Source organism: Elgaria multicarinata, chromosome 5 (genome assembly GCF_023053635.1).
Source record: "Elgaria multicarinata webbii isolate HBS135686 ecotype San Diego chromosome 5, rElgMul1.1.pri, whole genome shotgun sequence".
Classification (NCBI taxonomy): Eukaryota; Metazoa; Chordata; class Lepidosauria; order Squamata; family Anguidae; genus Elgaria; species Elgaria multicarinata.
In genome coordinates this window covers 102,398,198-102,416,862 of record NC_086175.1, presented here as the reverse complement: position 1 = coordinate 102,416,862, position 18,665 = coordinate 102,398,198, and the positions used below count along the sequence as shown (strand labels likewise).

Here is an 18,665-nt window from a genome sequence, read left to right as displayed (position 1 = left end):
GTCATGAACATATTCTATAAAAGCTTTTTCTGCTTCATCATTTTGACAAGCCAATTCCACTAAATCTTCCATGATCATCATGTTCTCTTTTTAACTTTTTCAATTCCAGAAAACAGCAAACATTTCTGAGTTACAGAGCACCAAACAGCCACAGAATCATTTGCTGCAAGGTAAGTCATCTGTGTAGAAGTCTGCAATAATAAGAAAAAGTAAAACCAAGTGCATTTTCAGTTATCAGCTCTGCACTGAGCTTTGAAAATTATGTGGTATCAGTGGCTCTTCAATATGTCCTGTCTCCTTGATCTAGCAGGCATCTTTTGGAAATGGCACATTATGAAACAATTAACCGCAGTAGCATTAGATCCCTCAATTTGTTCAACTTACTGAATTTACCTTTTCTAAATAGGTGTGGACTAAAAAATATGCCATAAATTACTTTTAGTTGTTTGGTTTTCCTGTTGCTTCCTTGGCCTTTTGGCTTGTAAATTACAAAACAGAAAATGTCCGCTTGCAAAATACATACTTTTTAGGATTATCAATATTAGGTGTTGCTACTGTAGCAAATGCAGCTTTTTCTGAGCTGGGTTGGTAGCAATATTTACTAGATTCCATCTTTTCTTGAATGTTTCCAGGTGAAGATGTCAGCTGATCAAGAATTGCAATTTGGGTTTTAAACATATGCCTTGATCCAGCAGGTTATCCAACAAGCTTTCTTGTTTACGAAATTTAGATCCTTTGCATTTCTTGCTAATATATGCACTGAGTCTCCATCACTTAACAAGCTGAAAGAATGTGGATGGTTGATAGCAGTGGTGTATTTATCTAGCAACTACTCATTTATCCTCAAAGCAGAGAACATGCTAGGAGTTTATACAATTTTGCATGGTACAAAGAAAGTAGAGGTCTCTCTCATATTACACTACAATCTCTCTCTCATATTACACTAGAATCTGGGAACATCCAATGAAGCTGATTTGTGAGAGATTCAAAACATACAAGAAGTATTTCTTCGCCCATCATATAGTTAACTTATGCAATTCATTGCAACAAGATATGGTGACAGCCACTAGATTAGATTGCTTTAAAGGTGGGAAGGTGGATCAGGCCCAGGGTCAGCAGCAGGCAAGGAGGCTGCTACTGTCCCTTTTGTTTTTATGGTGTGGGGGACTTTTTTTGGGGGGGGGGGAAGTAGAGTTTATTACAGGAATTCTGGGTAAAGTGGCTGTAGTCACTGCCACTACTACATAGCATACATTGGGACCCAGAAGCATCCTGGGGTAATGAAGATGGCAGTAATGGCTGGAGCCACTTCACCCACTGCTTGTGTTCTCAGAGCTCGGTGAAGTGGCTACAACAAGCACAATCTTAATTTCCATGGGGGCCCACCAGGGTGGCAGTGGGTATGGGGCCTAGAGGGTACCTTGCCCAGGCCCCCTCAAACCTGATGCCACCCTAGGGTGGACAATTTCATGGAGGACAGGGATATCAATTACTACTAGCCATTGTGGTAATAAGCAACTTCCAGGATCAGAGGCCCCATCCTTTACACCAGAGGTGGGCAGAAAGTAGATCTCCAGTTGTTTTGGACTTCAGTTCCTAGCACTGACTATACTGGCAGGAGCTTCTAGGAGTTGAAATCCAAAACATCTGGAGATCTGTTTTTTATCACCCCTGTATATACTAATAGTAAACTCAATTATCTGAGTGCTAATCAAAACGGCTCTAACCACACACCTCAAGAAGGTATCAGCAAGCTTGGGGGAACTCTAAGGTTTGCAATAGCGAAAAAAAATAATTCTTAGGGGGGAGAACCCTAAAAAAGCCCAATGAGGAACTGAGCATGCTCAGTAGCCGTGGGATGCTGGCTGACTGTTGGAGGGGTGAGTTAAATCAGGAAGAAGGGGAAATGGATTTGATCATCCTGGAAGACAGTATGACTAGCTGGCTGCAACCATAAACAGAAGGAACACCACTGGATAAGAGCAACAATAGGAGAGGCCTTTGTGCCCTGTTTTTGGGCTACAGTGAGAAGCAGGATGGTGGACTAAGGATGCTTTGGTCTGATCCAGGGACAGGCAATGTGGTGCCCTCCAGATATTTGACTGCAACTCCCACAACCCACACCCATTGCCAACCTAGCTGGGGCTTATGGGAATTGTAGTCCAAAACAAGTGGAGGGCATATGGGAATGATTATGGAAAGATAGGCTGGAGAACCACACTTTGAATAAATAGCAGAGTCCTGGACTGTTTTAGAGATATGCCCCTGCTTCCCCCATTGTATGTCTTCAATTATTTGTCCATCCAGGCAGTAATTGGTTTGGCTGTGTATACCTGGATTGATTTTTTATCATTTCTTTCCATGACTTCTCAGTATATTAATTTCTTAATATTACAGCATTTTATATCACTGCCATATTCCTTCAGTGGTCAAGGGCACGTGCTTCCTTGAGTACTTCGTAACTGGTCAAAGGCTGGAGCACTTGTTGTGCAGAGATTTGTCTGATGTGAGGGCCAGTTAGTTGCTAGGCAACTTTCTGATTTAGCTGCATGGAATGCAAAGCAGTTACTTCTAAATACAAATAAGTATAAGAAGAGATAGGCAATTGGTTGCTCTTGACACACACATATACACACACAAATAAGTCTCACATATTGTAGAAATGATTTTCGATTCCTGAATCACAAATCCCATATTCACATTTGTGGATCAGCCAGTTTATGCAATAAAACGTATTGCAGAATGAGGAAAGATAAATATTATTATTGTCTATATTTTTGAGTGGGATGCCAGTCTACTTCCATCCCCTGAGCAGTTTACTTTTTGTTGGGGGGGACAAGGGGTGTGTCTGTCAGAGCTTTTATTACATAAAATAAGGTGTCAGTTCCCTTCTGAATCAGGAACATTGCTCCATTAAGTGAGGTCTATGCTTTCTAACAGGGAACTTGATGCAATTAAGTCAGGTCTCTGTGACTTTAAATGGTGAATGATGTAAAACAACTTACAAAATAATCATTTGGAAATTCTTATCCTAAAAACGGAATAGCAGCTTTCATGGAAAAGGTTCCCAGATGCAGTGCCACCTCCAGGTTTTTGTGGGCCCTTGGGCTAGTCACGCTCAATGGGTCCTCTCCGTTAGTGAGTCTACCTTCTCACCGCCATTGTCACCAGCTGCTATTGCTACGGGGATAGTCTTTCTCATCATTACTCCCACTTACTTGGAGCCAATGAGCAGATAGGTGGAGGCCACCATCTTCTGGGCCAGAGCAAGAGGCAGGAGAATAAGCCAGTTGCATGAACAAGAAAAAGAAACAAGTCCAGGGGGCTTATGTCCATGGGGTCACTTCTGGACCACGGGCCCTAGGCAGGTGTCTGTCTATGCTTACCTATGATGCTGGCCCTGCCCAGATATAAGGTGCCACTCTTTTAGCTAGGCAGACATAGCCAGAAAAAATGATTAGGGAAGTTTTGTACATTTCCTCCATTTGAACAATAGAATTTCTACTGAATTTGTGAGTAGAAATAATTATCTGTGCCACAATGTAGCTTGTTTGTAAAGAATGAGTACAGATGAGGTAAAAAGTGAATGAAGGTCATCTTCACAGCATTTCCTTTTCAGAGATACAACAACTTCTTGATTTGAAGAACGAAAGACCTAGTTAACATAACTTCCCAGTTCCTGCTTAGTTTATTTCCCTTTTTTAAAACGCCAGAAGCACTGACAGCACACAGGCCATTACCTTCGTTGGGTTGTTAAAGTTCTTTTTAATGCTGACTTTCTATTCTGTAGTACCACAGAAAATATCCTCCCAGCTTCTAATCACTGTAATAACTAACCTCAAGGAGTCATTAGTGAGGGTTCAAACAATATCCTATAATAAGTGTGCTGTGAAGAAATTGACATAGTTTATCTCCATGATTCATATTCTTGTGAAAATAATGGGTTACAAAATAATGTTGGCATTTTTCTTGTACTGTGCAAAATCTTTACAAGCTATGTTGATATTTTCCTCTGACAAATATTGGAAGGAACCTTGTAAAACACTTTAATAGACAGATTGCATCTACAAAATACACGTTCTTCTAAGCTGGAGCCAGGTTGTTGTGTTGCGAAGCTAACACTGCTGTGCCGATGCCCTCTGATCATAACAGTAAATGGCTGTATTACTTACAGGAGCTGGATAAATGGTTCTATGATTAAATTCAGACTCGGTTCCCCCCTTACCATTGAATATATGGCAAAATACCACAAGTAGGGTAATCTGATTACCACCAATGGTAATCAGAGGCCCAGGAGCCCTCTTCAGGTGTTGAAAAAGTGTATATGGTCTACACCAGTAGTGTAGTACAGCCAGAACTCATAAGCAAACCTCAGAATTCTCTCTGAGTTTTGCTGGAATTCTCATAGTAGCTGAGGGGTGGGTGGGGTGGAATTTCCTTGAAATGAAATATTATTTCCATTTGCAGTGCAAAGTATTTGGGGTCGCTTGGTCTTGTATGAGCAATTTCAAGCTTTGTTTGGTTTGTTGACATGGATCAATATAGCAGCCTGAATCTTTGGACTGTCCTTGGGGGTATGGCTATGAGGATGTCATGATGAGTGCCTGCACTTCGAAAGACCGCTAAATTACTGGTCTACATGCACAAAGGTATAGTGGGGATGAGTGCACTCATGTCCTCGTTACCCTCCATGCGTAGGGGATGACTGTCTGCCATAGAGAGCTTCCTCTATCTGAGCAGGCTCTCTGTGTGATTTAGAACCCTGAGAAAATCAGGGTTCTAAATTGCATAGATTATTATTATTATTATTATTATTATTATTATTATTATTATTATTATTTATTTATTTATTTATTTATATAGCACCATCAATGTACATGGTGCTGTACAGATTACACAGTAAATAGCAAGACCCTGCTGCATAGGCTTACAATCTAATAAAGTTGTAGTAAACAATAAGGAGGGAAAGAGAATGCAAACAGGCACAGGGAAGTGTAAACAGGCACTGGGTAGGGTGAAGCTAAACAGTATAGAGTCAGAACAAACTCAATATTTAAAAGCTATAGGGAACAGAAAAGTTTTTAGCTGAGTTTTAAAAGCTGTGATTGAGTTTGTAGTTCTCAAGTGTTCTGGAAGAGCGTTCCAGGCGTAAGGGGCAGCAGAAGAAAAAGGACAAAGCCGAGTAAGGGAAGTAGAGGTCCTTGGGCAGGCGAGAAGCATGGCATAGAGAACTTCCATGAATAAAGAGTAGTCTCCCTCCCAGGGCTGGCCCTCCCATGAAGCAGAGGGAGATGCCCGCGTCAGGCAGCAGAGTGCGGTGCTCCCCCACCCAGGAGGGCCCAACACCCATACCCTCGAGTGGGTGCTCTGGTAGCCCCACCAGCCACTGTCCGGCCATGGCATTTGCCACAGCAAGAGAGTGTCCAGCAGGGCAACTTTCTGATTTTGCTGCATGGAATGCAAAGCAGTTACATTCAAATACAAAAGTATTATATGTTTCCTTTGTTGTGTGCCCCCTTCCCTTACTTTTGCTGCTGCCATGTTGGCTCTGTAGAGAGCCGCAAAGATGGAAAAAGTGGCTGTGGAGCTCTCTCTAGAGAACCGATACGGCAGCAAAGGTTAGAAGAAGGTGGGCACAATGTGACAGGAAGGGAATGGGTGCAATGCAGCAACACATGTTCTCTCTTACCTCTGGTTATGAGAGAGTTTGTGCCAAAACTGCTCCATGCAATAGACAGTCACCCTCTATACATGGAGGGCACTGAGAACTGTGATAGAGAGGGGGCAGAGCTAGCATGTTCATCTCCACTCCCCTTCCTCGCATGTAGATCCGACACACTTTTTCAATGTCTGAAGAGGGCTTGGATGTGGGAATATCTCTGTATAAGTGATCATTCCGAATGTGCTGTATTCTAATATCAGTGGTAAATATTAGACAGCAGCATATATATGGTGAAAACAAAAAGAGGCTGTAGCACCTTAAAGACTAATGGTGTTTTATTATTAAAGCATGAGCTTTCGTGGGCTAACTCCACTTCATGAGATGCAGGAATGGATGGAAACAAGATGGAAAAGTCAGTTTCAGGCAATAGAAAGAAAAAATTCCATTTCAGTTTAAAGAGACATCTACATGTTTCTATCCATTCCTGAATCTGACAAAGTGGGTTTAGCTCATGAAAGCTTATACCTTAATAATAAATAATAAAGCGCAGTTACTCTAAAGTGCCACAGACTCCTTTTGTTTTCATACTACAAAATAACACGGTTGCCCCATTATATTCTAGGTTGTTTTTTTTATGGGACCATGAGAGAAATAGTACTTGTTATATTGTTACCTAGGCAGAATGCCAGGCAACATCTATGATGGGACAGGGTCAGCAGAAAATATGACAGAATACCACTTGTCCTCGCTTCCATCACATTACAAATCAGACATTAAAAGGGTAACACTCAGAAACCAGTTGGAGAGCATGGCAGGATTTCCCTCAGGATGTTCTGCAACTCAGGCCGTAGCTAGACCTAAGGTTTATCCCAGGATTGTCCTGGGGTCAAACCTGTTCATCTAAGTGCCACACAGGGCATCCAGTGCTCAGGCAGGGATGAACCCGGGATGATCCTGGGATAAACCTTAGGTCTAGCTACGGCCAAACTTTTAATGTTGCATTAAACAGTCCAACAAACAATTTGAAAGGAGGATTCCAAAGCACCAAACTGGAATTAGCTAGTTTAAAAAGTCGGAATTAGCTAGTTTGACACTGTGGAATTCCATCTTAAATCCTGGGAGTGGCTAGCTCACAGCAGAAATAAAGTGTCTCTCTTTAGCTTTTTATTTAGTCTCTTGATCTTGCTGCTTATTCATCATTGTTAGTGACAGTTATTCAGAAGTAGGTCCACCCATGCTGACTTCATCTTGTATTCATTTGATTGGATTCAGTATTCATTTAATGTTCTGCAGAGTACAATGACACACCTAATGTTATCTTTGCATTGTTTGGCTTTTTGACTTCATTTTGTAAAAAACAACCCCCAAAACCCACCTTTCTTCCTTCGTGCCTATCCACTTAGCTGACCGCTTCATTCACCTGAGAAAGTGGGCTGTCATGCCTTAGTCTTTAAGGTGTCCCTAGATATTTTTTTCCTGGAGCAATCTAGCAGAGACACCGCTCTAGTACTTGTCATTGTAGCATAGCTTCCCTGCTGGTAATGTCTGTTGCGCTGGATTGCATAGAGGACCTAATAACAGTGATGAAATATTGGTAGAATTGTGCAATGGTTGCATTTATGAGGATGCATTACTAGCACCTGCAAACCATCCAAATCTTAGTACACTTTTCTTTTTTTTTCTTTTTTTGTAATTTTTTATTTTAAAACACAAAATAAACATCTTACAAAAAAGAAACAACAACACAACATACTACATACATTTTGAGTAAATGTTGAATACATATATATGAGTAAATATTATCTATAACCTATCCTATCATACAATATAAGCATTCTTAACATATAAGTGCACCCCCCACCTCGGGATCTATTCCTGCTTCCAAAATATCATGCTTTCTTCCGCTGGCGGTTTCCCACTTCCCTTAGAAAACACAAATATTAGGAACTGTTTCCAAATTCCTTCAAACTCATTTATTTTGGTTATACCTTTCCTCCACTTAATATTACAAGTCAATTTATCATTAATAGCTATATCCCAAACTTCTCTATACCATTCTTCAATAGAATATTCCCCCTGAAACTTCCAGTTCCTAGCTACCATCAATCGTGCTGCAGTCAGCAAACTCGATATCAATTCTTTAATTTCTTTTCCACTTTTTAAATCTTCAAATAGTGACAGTAATGCAATTTTTGGTGTTTGTTCTATTTTTATTCCCACTATTTCTTCAATTTCAAAAAACACCATCTTCCATAATCTTTGTACATATTTGCATTCCCACCACATATGTAAATACGTTCCTTTTTCCCCACAACCTCTCCAATTATTTGCTGAATGCTGATTATTTATCTTATTCAATCTAATCGGGGTTAGGTACCACCTCCACAAAATTTTAAAATAATTCTCTTTTATTCTCACTGACATACTTCTCAACACTCTTTGTTTCCACAGTCCCTCCCAGCTCTGTCGCCCTATTTGTACCTTCAAATCTGTCTCCCATACCATTTTTCCTGAGCTATCCATTAGCCCTTTTTCTAACAATATTTTATATATTTCGCTCATTAACCCTTTTAAGACTATACTACCTCCTTTACCTTTTTCCTTATTTACTATTAATTCCTCAAACTTCGTCATTTCTCTACAAACTCTATTTTCTTTAATCCACTTTTTATTCCATTGTTCTAATTGCCTAAACTCTACAAATCTTAGTACACTGACCATGCTATGTTCGCTAAATCCTGTCTGTGATCTTTCTCTCTAAAGAAAAATAAGAGCAAAATTATTTTAGCAACTAGCTTGACTCGCGCAGGCCATCTGCGTGCTAGTACTTTATTGCTCAGTATCATGCTTTTATGGCTTTTTCGAGGGTGCTCAGAAAAGCCAGGTGCGAGGCTGACTGGGACTCCATTGGACTCTCGCTCCTCCCAGCCGTTCCTCTGCTCCCTCCCAGCCAGTCCCCCCCCCCCCACTTGTCTGCCCACCAACCCATGGGACTTACCTGAGTCCTCCGTGCGTGCCAATGAGCCCCCCAGCCTCCTCTCTGGGCTTCCCTCCTCCCAGCTGCTCCTCCCTGCTCCCAGCTGATTTTATATATTCTGTTGCTTAGCAACACAAACTTCATCTCATAGCTCAGAACCTCCAGCTCACAAAGTTCTTACAGTTCGGAACCTCTAGCATGTCATAGCTCAGAACCTCCATGCCGCACATTGCCATGCATCGCCTTAGCACAGTGGTTCTCAACCTGGGGCACTCCAGATGTGTTGGACTGCATCTCCCAGAATGCCCCAGCCAGCTGGCTGGGGCATTCTGGGAGTTGTAGTCCAACACATCTGGAGCGCCCCAGGTTGAGAAAGGCTGCTAGCATTTTATATTTGTAGATGAGATTTGTTTTGTGTCATATTTGCTCACCTGGGAAGTGCTAAAGGGAACAGAATGAAGTAGAGCCAGTTTCCTGTCGCAAATTATAGGATTCTAATGAATTTTTAAAGCAAATATTTTTACTGGAAAAGTTGGACATTGTTGGAATACAACTTTTTCGTTGTACAATTACTTAACTCTCTCTCACCTTCATGTAAACCCGTTGTCCTCCCCTCCCCCCAGTATAGTTACATGGGTGTAATTAGAAAAGAGTTCTTATAAGAAAATTATCAGAGTACACTGGATTTACTGATTCACTCATAGGGAATCTTTACTCTCCCAAAGGAGAGTATAATTACTAATAAGAACCAATCAACTAATGACTTAATTCATCTCCCAGGGTCATTTCCTCACATTAGTAACCTATTTATATGAATTACTGGACCTTTAAAGTAATTACCTTATTATTAATAATAAATAACAAGCAAAATTTCAATAATTGCTTTTATTAACTATCAGCAAATGTGCTCATTAGTACAATGTGTGCCAACTTTTCAATATTTAGTGCTTCTATTATTCATATATTCAGTTTGCTTTAAAACTTCAATACTAAATTTCATTACTTTCAGCACGTCTTGAAACTTAACGCACATTTCTAAAGTGATGTCTGAATTAGGGCCTTAAGTTTCCTGAGCTGTCTGGAATGGATTTATTTGCTAAACTATTTCCTGAATTGTAAATGGTTTCTCTGTTATAGAAAATCATCCATGCTCCTGTAGCTTTATACATGGGGGAGGGGGGTTCCAGTAAACTTGATTAATTAGTCTATAGGTGTTATTGGTCTAAAGATCCCTTTAAAAAAATATTATTGTTATTTTATCCTACCTTCCTCCAAAGAACTCAGGATGGAATTAGGGATGGACTAGTGCTATGCTGAATCCTGCCCCCCTATTTTCGGTATTTTTTTTCTCTCCATGCAAAAGAGGCATTGTTTTTTTCTACCTCTTCCACAGCGAGAGGGAGAATTTTCTCCTTTGGGAGGGGAACAGGGTTTCAACATACCTTTTTAAGTTTGGGAGATGGCTGAAGGATCTACTATTTTTTTATTTGACTTGAAAAATGCCTCAGCACAAGGGAGCCTGACAGCTCTTTCTGAACTCCCAGGAGACCATGTGACCTCGACCTCTCCAATAGGCATTCAGGAAGAACTCTGGGCTGCCTAAGCTTTGCAAAGAGTCCTAAGCTGTTGCATGCAAGAACAGATGGGACTTTTGGAGCTGTAGAAAAAACTATTGTCTTGCTTGCACTTTGTGGCTGCAAGGAAGAAGAGAATGTTTGTAAAAGCCCCGCTGTTTCTTGCTTTGCAGAGCTTCTGCAGCCCCGGAGCCTTTCCTGAATGCCTATTGAAGAGGGAGAGGTCACATGGTCTTCTGGGAGTTCAGAAAAAGCTGCCGGGCTGGAGAAGAATCTTGGGCTCCTGCAAGTGCAGGGGGTGTTTTAAAAAAGAAAGAAATCCCCTCGGCCACTGCCACCACTTAAAAAGGTAAGTGGAAATCCTGTTCTCCTCTCAAAGGAGACATTTATTTGAAATTCTCACTTCTCCCAGCCTCTTTTGCCAGTGCAGTGTTCATTTCACCCCCAGTCCCCCCACAAAATGCTGAAAACGAAAGAATCAAAATTTTCGGCACAGCTCTTGGTTGGACAGATTAGTCTATTTCTGGTCCATCTCAGTTTCACATATGTTGATTCACAAATCCATTCCATACCATTTCCACATCAATATCCTTTTTTTTAAAAAAATAAAAAATTAAACCCACATAAAATGTGAGTTATTTTTTAACGTATTTTTTCAGAAATTGACAAATTTTGTACAGCATTATGGCCTAAAATTTTGCATGCATTTTATCCTAAATATGCATCTTTGTATGCATTTTATCCTAAAATATGCATTTTTGTAAGCATTTTATTCTGCAATACACATTTGTGTGGACATTTTATATTTGTGGTCGCCATTAACACAGTGGGGGGAAAGGACAAAGGGCATGCGTAGGAGGTCAGTTACGCCTGGACCTGTGCCTCTTTCTCCTTTGCCAGCGTGGGGCGAAAATCCACTGTGCATATTCGTCGGGGCCCATGTCGTCCGCTGCCCTCGCAGGCCCAGATAGATTTTTGCCCCATCATTACTCCTGAAAACATTGTCTTTTCAGGAAACCTTCCTTGAGTGACCGCCGCAGTTTATCAGAATTCAGTTTTATCAGAACTTTGTTTCTTTTTAAAAAATAGTAATTTTTTTAACGTGTTTTATTCTTTATTCCTATTTGCTGTTCACCACTTCAAAATCTTGGATGTGGAGCGGTTTACAATATTGTAAATAAATAAACAAATAAATAATATGTGATCATAGCTTTGGATTTTTTTAAGGAGGGTATTTTTGTTTTTTGTAGCTAGCACTCTTACAAATTATAATTAATAACATATCATGTCACAATTTAATCAGAATAATTTCACCAAATGCAAGTAGTTGACTTTTGGGTAAAGATAAACTTAACTCCTTATGGTGATTTCTTCAAACTTCCCTTATTCATCACAGAGGTTTTTTCAACCTCTTGCCTGCAGAAGCAGTGATGTGATGTTTCTGCAAGAGTACTCCCCAGCTCTTTCTTTGAAGATGCTTTTCTCAAAGGTGCTTTGCATAGAGACTTTCTCTTGATTGAGGATTCTTTTTAGACAGCTGGAAATTCCTGATGGATGTTAATTGGAGTTCAGTTTGAAGATACAGAACTGCTTTTATTGCATCTGTCTTTCATTGATTTCTGTGAAAACCATAATTAGACATTTTTTGTGGGTGGAGATACCCAAGGAATGTTTCAGTTCAGTGCCTTCATCCATTTAAAAGATGGACTTTGTCTTCCTTTGTTTTTCTTAAAGCTATACCAACCAGTCTCATTCACAGTGAAAACTCAGTTTCCTCCAAACTTATCCTGTATATGTGGTATTCTGAATACATATGACTACATCCTTCTGTATTCTCATACAGTGACTTCAGTTTCTTACTAAATATTTACTTTGCACTAAGTAAGAAGATCAAAAAGCAATTGTACTTTTCTTTGGCTCCCTATTGTTAAAGAGAATAAAATTTTAAGATTTTCAAATATGCGTTCGAAGGCTAAATATATTTTATTTCAAATATTTAAACTGATACACTGATTAAAGCAAAATTCATATTGCATTAGGTCTACTTGAGGTATTTGGAAAATTTACAAGAAAAGAGAAAGATGGAAAAGCATGTAACTTTTGGCTTAGAAGGGATATTATAAGAACATAAGAATATAAGAAGAATCATGCTGGTTCAGACCAAAGTCTTATCTAGTCCAGCATTGTCTTCCCACAGTGGTTAACTAGATGCCTCTAAGAAGTTCACAAACAGGACGTGACTACAATAACACACACCTGCTCATGTTTTCAAGCAGCTGCTGTTGAGAGCCAAAATCTTAATGACTCGTAGACATTGATAGCTTTATACTACGGGCACAATCGTATGGGTTGCTGTGATGTTTTGCTGTAATGTAATGTAAGTATTTGTAGTGTTTTAATAACGTTTGCAGTTTAAAGATGTATTTGCTGTGTATACTGCTGGAACAAGGGTGATAAGTAGTTAATTCTAGTGGGAGGGGTAGTGAGTGACCAGGATGTGCGAGTGAATGCTGATTGGCTGGTAGTTCAAAGGTTAGGTATCAGTAAAGGGTAACACAGAGCTCTTGGCTTGCTCCCTGACAACTTCCAAGCTGGTGTCAGTATGTAACTCTTGTTTGTATGCAGTGGGATCAGAAAAAGCTGGTTATTTCATAGAGGATACTGCTGTTTCAGGTTTTCCCGCCTTTTCTGGGGTTGCTATGGTAACCCTGTCTTTTTGCTTCTTGGCCTGCCTGCCTTCTGGCTTAGGGCCTACATTGCTTAGAACTTTATTTTCTGTTTCAGAACTTAATTCTTTCTGGCTACGAGTAACTATGAAAATCTTTTCAGCCTCAGCGCCCATAATGTCACATCCTAAAATGACAGGTTCTTCTTAATCTTTGTTTATCCCCACCTTGAACTCTCCTGCTTGGCCCCTCCATGTTATTTTCACTCTGGCCAAGGGAATTTATTTATTTATTTAAAACAATCGTATCCCACCCTATATCATTAAGATCTCAGTAGCAACTGCTTTGCTACTAATGCCTCTTATCTGGACAGTTTCTTGAGGTAAAATGTTTACCTCCAACACCAAATCCGCCTTTAAAAGGGTGATCCCTGATCTTGTGTCTAGTGTGGCTATGGAAAGGGAGTTTTCTACTAATACTTGTTCCTTTAATTCGGAATTGAACTCTTCTATTCTACCAAACTTCACACTGCAAAATTGAACTTTTTGTGTGGCCTCAGTAGTAGGTTCTGTAGTGGCTACCCATTTAACATTTGCGGATGTACTGCTTTTGGGATTTTCTGGACAATCATATTGGAAATGACTCACACGTCTACACTTATATAGGTTTTATGTCACCCTTGCTTTCCTCACTGCCTTAAGTTGCTGTTTGTAATCTTTATTTCTATCCGGTTCTATTTTCACACTGACTTTGTTCTCTCTGTAATCACTGTATTTAGAGTGATGGTCTCTATAATTCTTCCCAGATCCACCTGTTCTATCAATTGCTAATGATCCGCAATTTCAGCAGCAGCTTTGACTGTTCTGGGGGCTCTGTCACACACCATCAGCCTGATTTCTGAGGGAAGTTGGTAAAGGAACTGATCTAGAATCATCAGATTCCTAATGCTCTCTTTGGTGTCAGCCCTCTGGTGACCCACTTGTCAAAAAGACATGTTAGTTTGATGCTTATATCTAGTTATGATTTGCCTGCCTGTAAATGACAAGTTCTGAAGTGGGCTAGATGGAACAACTATTAGGTGGATCCACAGTTGGCTACAGAATAGGACTCAAAGAGTGCTAATCAATGGTACCTTCTCAAACTTGGGGGAGGAAACAAGCGGGGTACCACAGGGCTGAATCCTGGCCCCAGTGCTCTTCAACATTTTTATTAATTACTTGGATGAGGAGGTGAAGGGAATGCTTATCAAATTTGCAGATGACACAAAATTTGGTGGGATCGCTAATACTCTGAAAGACAGAAGAAAACTTCAAAGTGGAGCACTGGGCTGAAAACAACAGAATGACACTTAATAGAGATAAATGCCAAGTTCTACACCTGGGAAAAAGAAACCAAATACAGAGTTGCAAGATGGGGAACACTTGGCTCAGCAATACTACAAGCGAGGAGGATCTTGGAATTGTTGTAGATTACAAGCTGAATATGAGCCAACAATGTGATGTGGCTGCAAAGAAAGCAAATGCTAATTTGGGCTGCATTAATAGTAGTATAGCTTAGGGCTGTGCACAGACCCCCCAATCCGCTCTGGATCCTGATCCACAGCTTCCGGATCAGGTCTGCCCCATGTTGATCCGCCTATGTGCCGCTCTGCTGCGGGGCTCCGGATCTGGATTGGAGCTCCATGTTTTCCCTCCCCATAGACTTGCATTGAAAATCAAATGCCTATAACTTTTTTGCTTTTAATGTTAGAAACCTCAAAATTGACACCAGGAGAGCTTATACATATATCCACATTCATGCCCAGTTTGAAGCAACTCCGAGCATCCACTGATTTTTGGCGAATGTTTTAAAATCCCCCACCCCATTTTCAGAAATGCAAATATCTCCGTTATTTTTCAAGATAGAAACTTGAAAATGGACACCATCACAGCTTCCACCTAGATCCACATTCATGCCAAGTTTGAAGCAAGTCCGAGCATGCCCTGATGATTTTTGAGGAATATTTAAAAATATTCCCCCACCCCATTTACAGAAATGCAAATAACTCAGGGATTTTTCCAGATACAGTCCTGTAAGTGGGCACCATGAGAGCTTCCACCTAGATCGTTATTCATGCCCATTTTGAAGCAAATCCGATCATCCCCTGATTTTTTTGGAATAATTAAAAATAATACCGTATTTCTTCGATTGTAAGATGCCATCGATTCTAAGACGCACATTAATTTCAGTACCACCCTTTGGAAATGCTGTGGAGTGAAACATCTGAAAACTGCCTACCACCCAGCAACCAATGGCATGTCCTTTTATGCCCAAGTGCTCAGAACATGGAATGTCATGTGCCATTCTTAATAAGTTGTCTATATACCTCAGAGGGACCACAAGCTGTTTTACTGGTTTCTCACTAGCTTGGGAGTAGAGAGAGAGAGATCCAATTAAACTTGAAAATGTTTAGATGACCTCTCCCATGAATACGCTGCCCTGATCTGTTAGGATCTCCTGAGGGAATCTCAGCTTCAAAAAGTGACTCCCTACCGACAGGGAAGCCCCCTTTTCACCCTCTTCACACTTGGCTTTACAAACATGGAAAGACAGCCACCATGGTTCACTCCACTCTGGCTGCGAAGGGGAGGGTGAGGGGCAGGCTCTGGGTGTTGTCCAGAAAACCAAAAAAATCCTGTCTCCCCAGATGCTGCCAAGGGGACATAGTATTGCTCCCTTAATTGATTTGTCAAACCCACTTTTAAAGCCATCCAAGTTGATAAGCATCGCTACATCTTGTAGTAAACCCCATAGTTTTTCTATGCACTATGAAGAAGCACATCCTTTATCTGTCATGTATTTTCAATCAGCTTAATTGGGTTATGTCTTTTTTGGATAATAAATAAATTCATTATTATTATTTTCACTGATCTGTACAAATATGTTTAATAAACCTGTGTTTTCACTGATGTGTAGAAATGTGTTTCGTAAACTTTAGCATGTAGCATTATGCAGAACTCCCCCTACTTCTAATTTAAAGCAAAGAATTCATTGCCATCAAAATCACCCTACCTGTATAATTCAGTAGAGTATGAACTGAATTCTTACCTGCCCAATCCTGAGAATAAAATTTCAGGTAATTATCCCATGGGAATCCTTGAGAAACCATTTCTTCTAAATGAATTCATGGCATAACCTTTTCTAACCATCATGTAAACATCACACTTGCTTTTTGCCATGTTGAATGTATTGTGATGGATGATGTGAATTTCAGCACTATAAGCCTCAAATAGAGCAATCTGCCTGTAGTAGAGAAAGAGAGAGAGAAGCAACATGGTAAAAAAGGCTTGTTAATTGATTTAGGCTTGATTTTATCAATTTTTACCTGATTCCAGTGGTATAGAAATTAATATAAAAAGTTCATTTATTTCAACAGTAGCAGATTTGGTCTTTTAGAAATGACCAAATAAATTAAAAAGTTAATCATTGCTGGTCAGATGTGTTATTAGACCAGGGTGACCATATGGAAAGGAAAACAGGACTCCTGTGTCTTTAACAGTTGTATAGAAATTAATTCTTGCTTCCTAAACTGTATGTTAGATTCATTAGAAAACAATAACAGGGTAAGACAAATGCTAACTTTGCTCTACCCTTCTGTTAAAAATGGCTAAGTCTAAGTAGACACAGTAATGGTTGAATGTCTTTCTTTTTTTCTCCTAATTTTATTTTAGAAACATATACAATTATCAACAATGCATATATAAAATATTACATAATATTTCATAATCATCGTCTATCTAATCTAGATGGATATTATGTAAATTTATGAATTATGAAATTTTAGAAATCTAAATTTATATTTACTTAATCATCATCTACCTAATCTAGAGGATCCATAGTATTTTAAAAGCATTGCATGATTTGGATTCACATTCATTTCCAAATTGTATCTGCCTTTCATATTACTAATAAAAGGATATCATTTATCTCAAAATTACTGTTTACCATCCCTCAAACATACATATGTGCTTAATGTTGACATTTCTGACATTTCAAAAGCCATGTCTCTTTTTTCTGACTCATTTTGGGAAGCAGGAAGACTTTAATGTATATCAAGCAGGATTTAGGCAGAAATCAGTAATATTTTCTGGCACAGCATATTTATGTTTATATTGTTCTGATTTTATCTATACACTGCCCTGAGATCCCAGTGATAGTAGAGCGGGATACAAATGTTTTAATAAATAAATAATAAATAGATGTACCAGCAGTTTGGTCTGAATTTTTGTACAATGTGGAAGCAATCCCATCTTTCTTCGGCTGTGCAGTTTGTAACCCATTTGTCTGTATTTGTCTCATGTTGGCCTTGTCTCAGCAATCCACATCCTGGTGTCCACAAGTTTTGATTTCTATAATTGCATTTTAAATGGATTTCTAGCAGTGCTTTCTCATATCTTGGAACAGATTCAGGAAAGTATTATTACTTATTAAGTTTAGGCAACCATGATCATACTATGCTCACTCTGTATTCTTTTATGTTGGCTGTTACTACTGTAGAGAAGCAGATAGAATTTAAGATGGTGGGCCAAATTAAACATTGTAGTGGCCAGTTTGTGTTTTAGGATTGAGTCAATGCTGAATCTCCATGCAGGGTGGAAGATTTAAAGTGCAGAAGGGGGAGCCGAAACTTCCATGTTGTTCTCTTGTGATTCCCTATCACCACCAGTTATTTCTCCTCACTGCTAGGTTTTGGGTGTCTATTAGTCATTCTTCATCAAGGGTGCAATCCTACATATGTTTAGACAGAAAACTCTAAGAAATCCCTGTTACCCAGATTTCTTTTAAATCTAGGCTCTTTTTAAAAAAAACTTTGCTTCCTTACCTTCTGAGCATGCAGTGCCAGATGTGAGTCAATACCATATGAGTATATTGTTTGCAGATGGGAATGGATGGGTTTTGGGGGGGGTTAAGGCTCAATTTGATTTAGGGTGCAATCAAGCTGAGGAATGCTGATAGTTGTAGGACTTTTTTCTGTGTAAACATGTATAGGATTGTACTCAGAATTTGAGTTAGAAACAGGTACAGTAAGAATCCTTTACTTATTCAGCATCCAAAGTAGAATGCTGTGGGGCACTTCTATCATGCTCATTTTAAAAGTGAATTCTGGTTTAGAGATTGTGATTTGCCCAAGGGTACAAGTTCATAGCTGAGCTAAGATTTCAGCCATAGTCTTCTGCAGCATTCAAACTACTGAACCCACACTAGCTCTTATTAGATTTGTCTAGTACGTGTGTTCCCCAAATGGAAGAAACCCAGTCCCTTCCCCAGTATAAAAACCAGCCTATTATGTCAACACTTTTCTTGTTCATTTTAACATACTTCTTAAAGTACTTTTCAAAGATGGCTGTCATGTATTCCATCATATAGGTTGGGAAACAAAGTGCTGAGAAATGAAGTGTTTTGAAGTACTTTGACAGGTTCTGAAAAGTGAAGTGCCAAGTTAAGAAGTCTCTATTTTAGTATCTTTGCATATGTTAATGATCATCTAACTCTGGGCCGGCTCTGCCATAAGGCAAGAATGAGGTGGCCAGCTCAAGTGACAGTTTTATCATGCCATTAAAAGACATCAAATTGTCAATTCTTTTAATTCCCCCCCTCTCCCCCCCCTCTCTCTATATGAGCAGCGCTATTTAGATTTTTTGTCTAGCTTGCTTCCTTGAGGATTTTTTTTAAATTAAAAAACAGTAATTTATTTATTTATTTTATTACATTTATATACCGCCCCACAGCCGAAGCTCTCTGGGCGG

General features: G+C 39.5%; 1 protein-coding gene across 5 annotated transcripts in view; it reads left to right on the top strand.

The window, feature by feature from the left end:
• ZBTB20 (zinc finger and BTB domain containing 20) overlaps positions 1-18,665 on the top strand; it is a 584,371-nt gene that overhangs the window by 423,544 nt on the left and 142,162 nt on the right. For all 5 annotated transcript variants that reach the window (XM_063126937.1, XM_063126938.1, XM_063126936.1 and 2 more), the window contains one exon: positions 110-170. The gene's annotated coding sequence lies outside the window, so the exon portion shown is untranslated. The remainder of the gene's footprint in view (positions 1-109; positions 171-18,665) is intronic.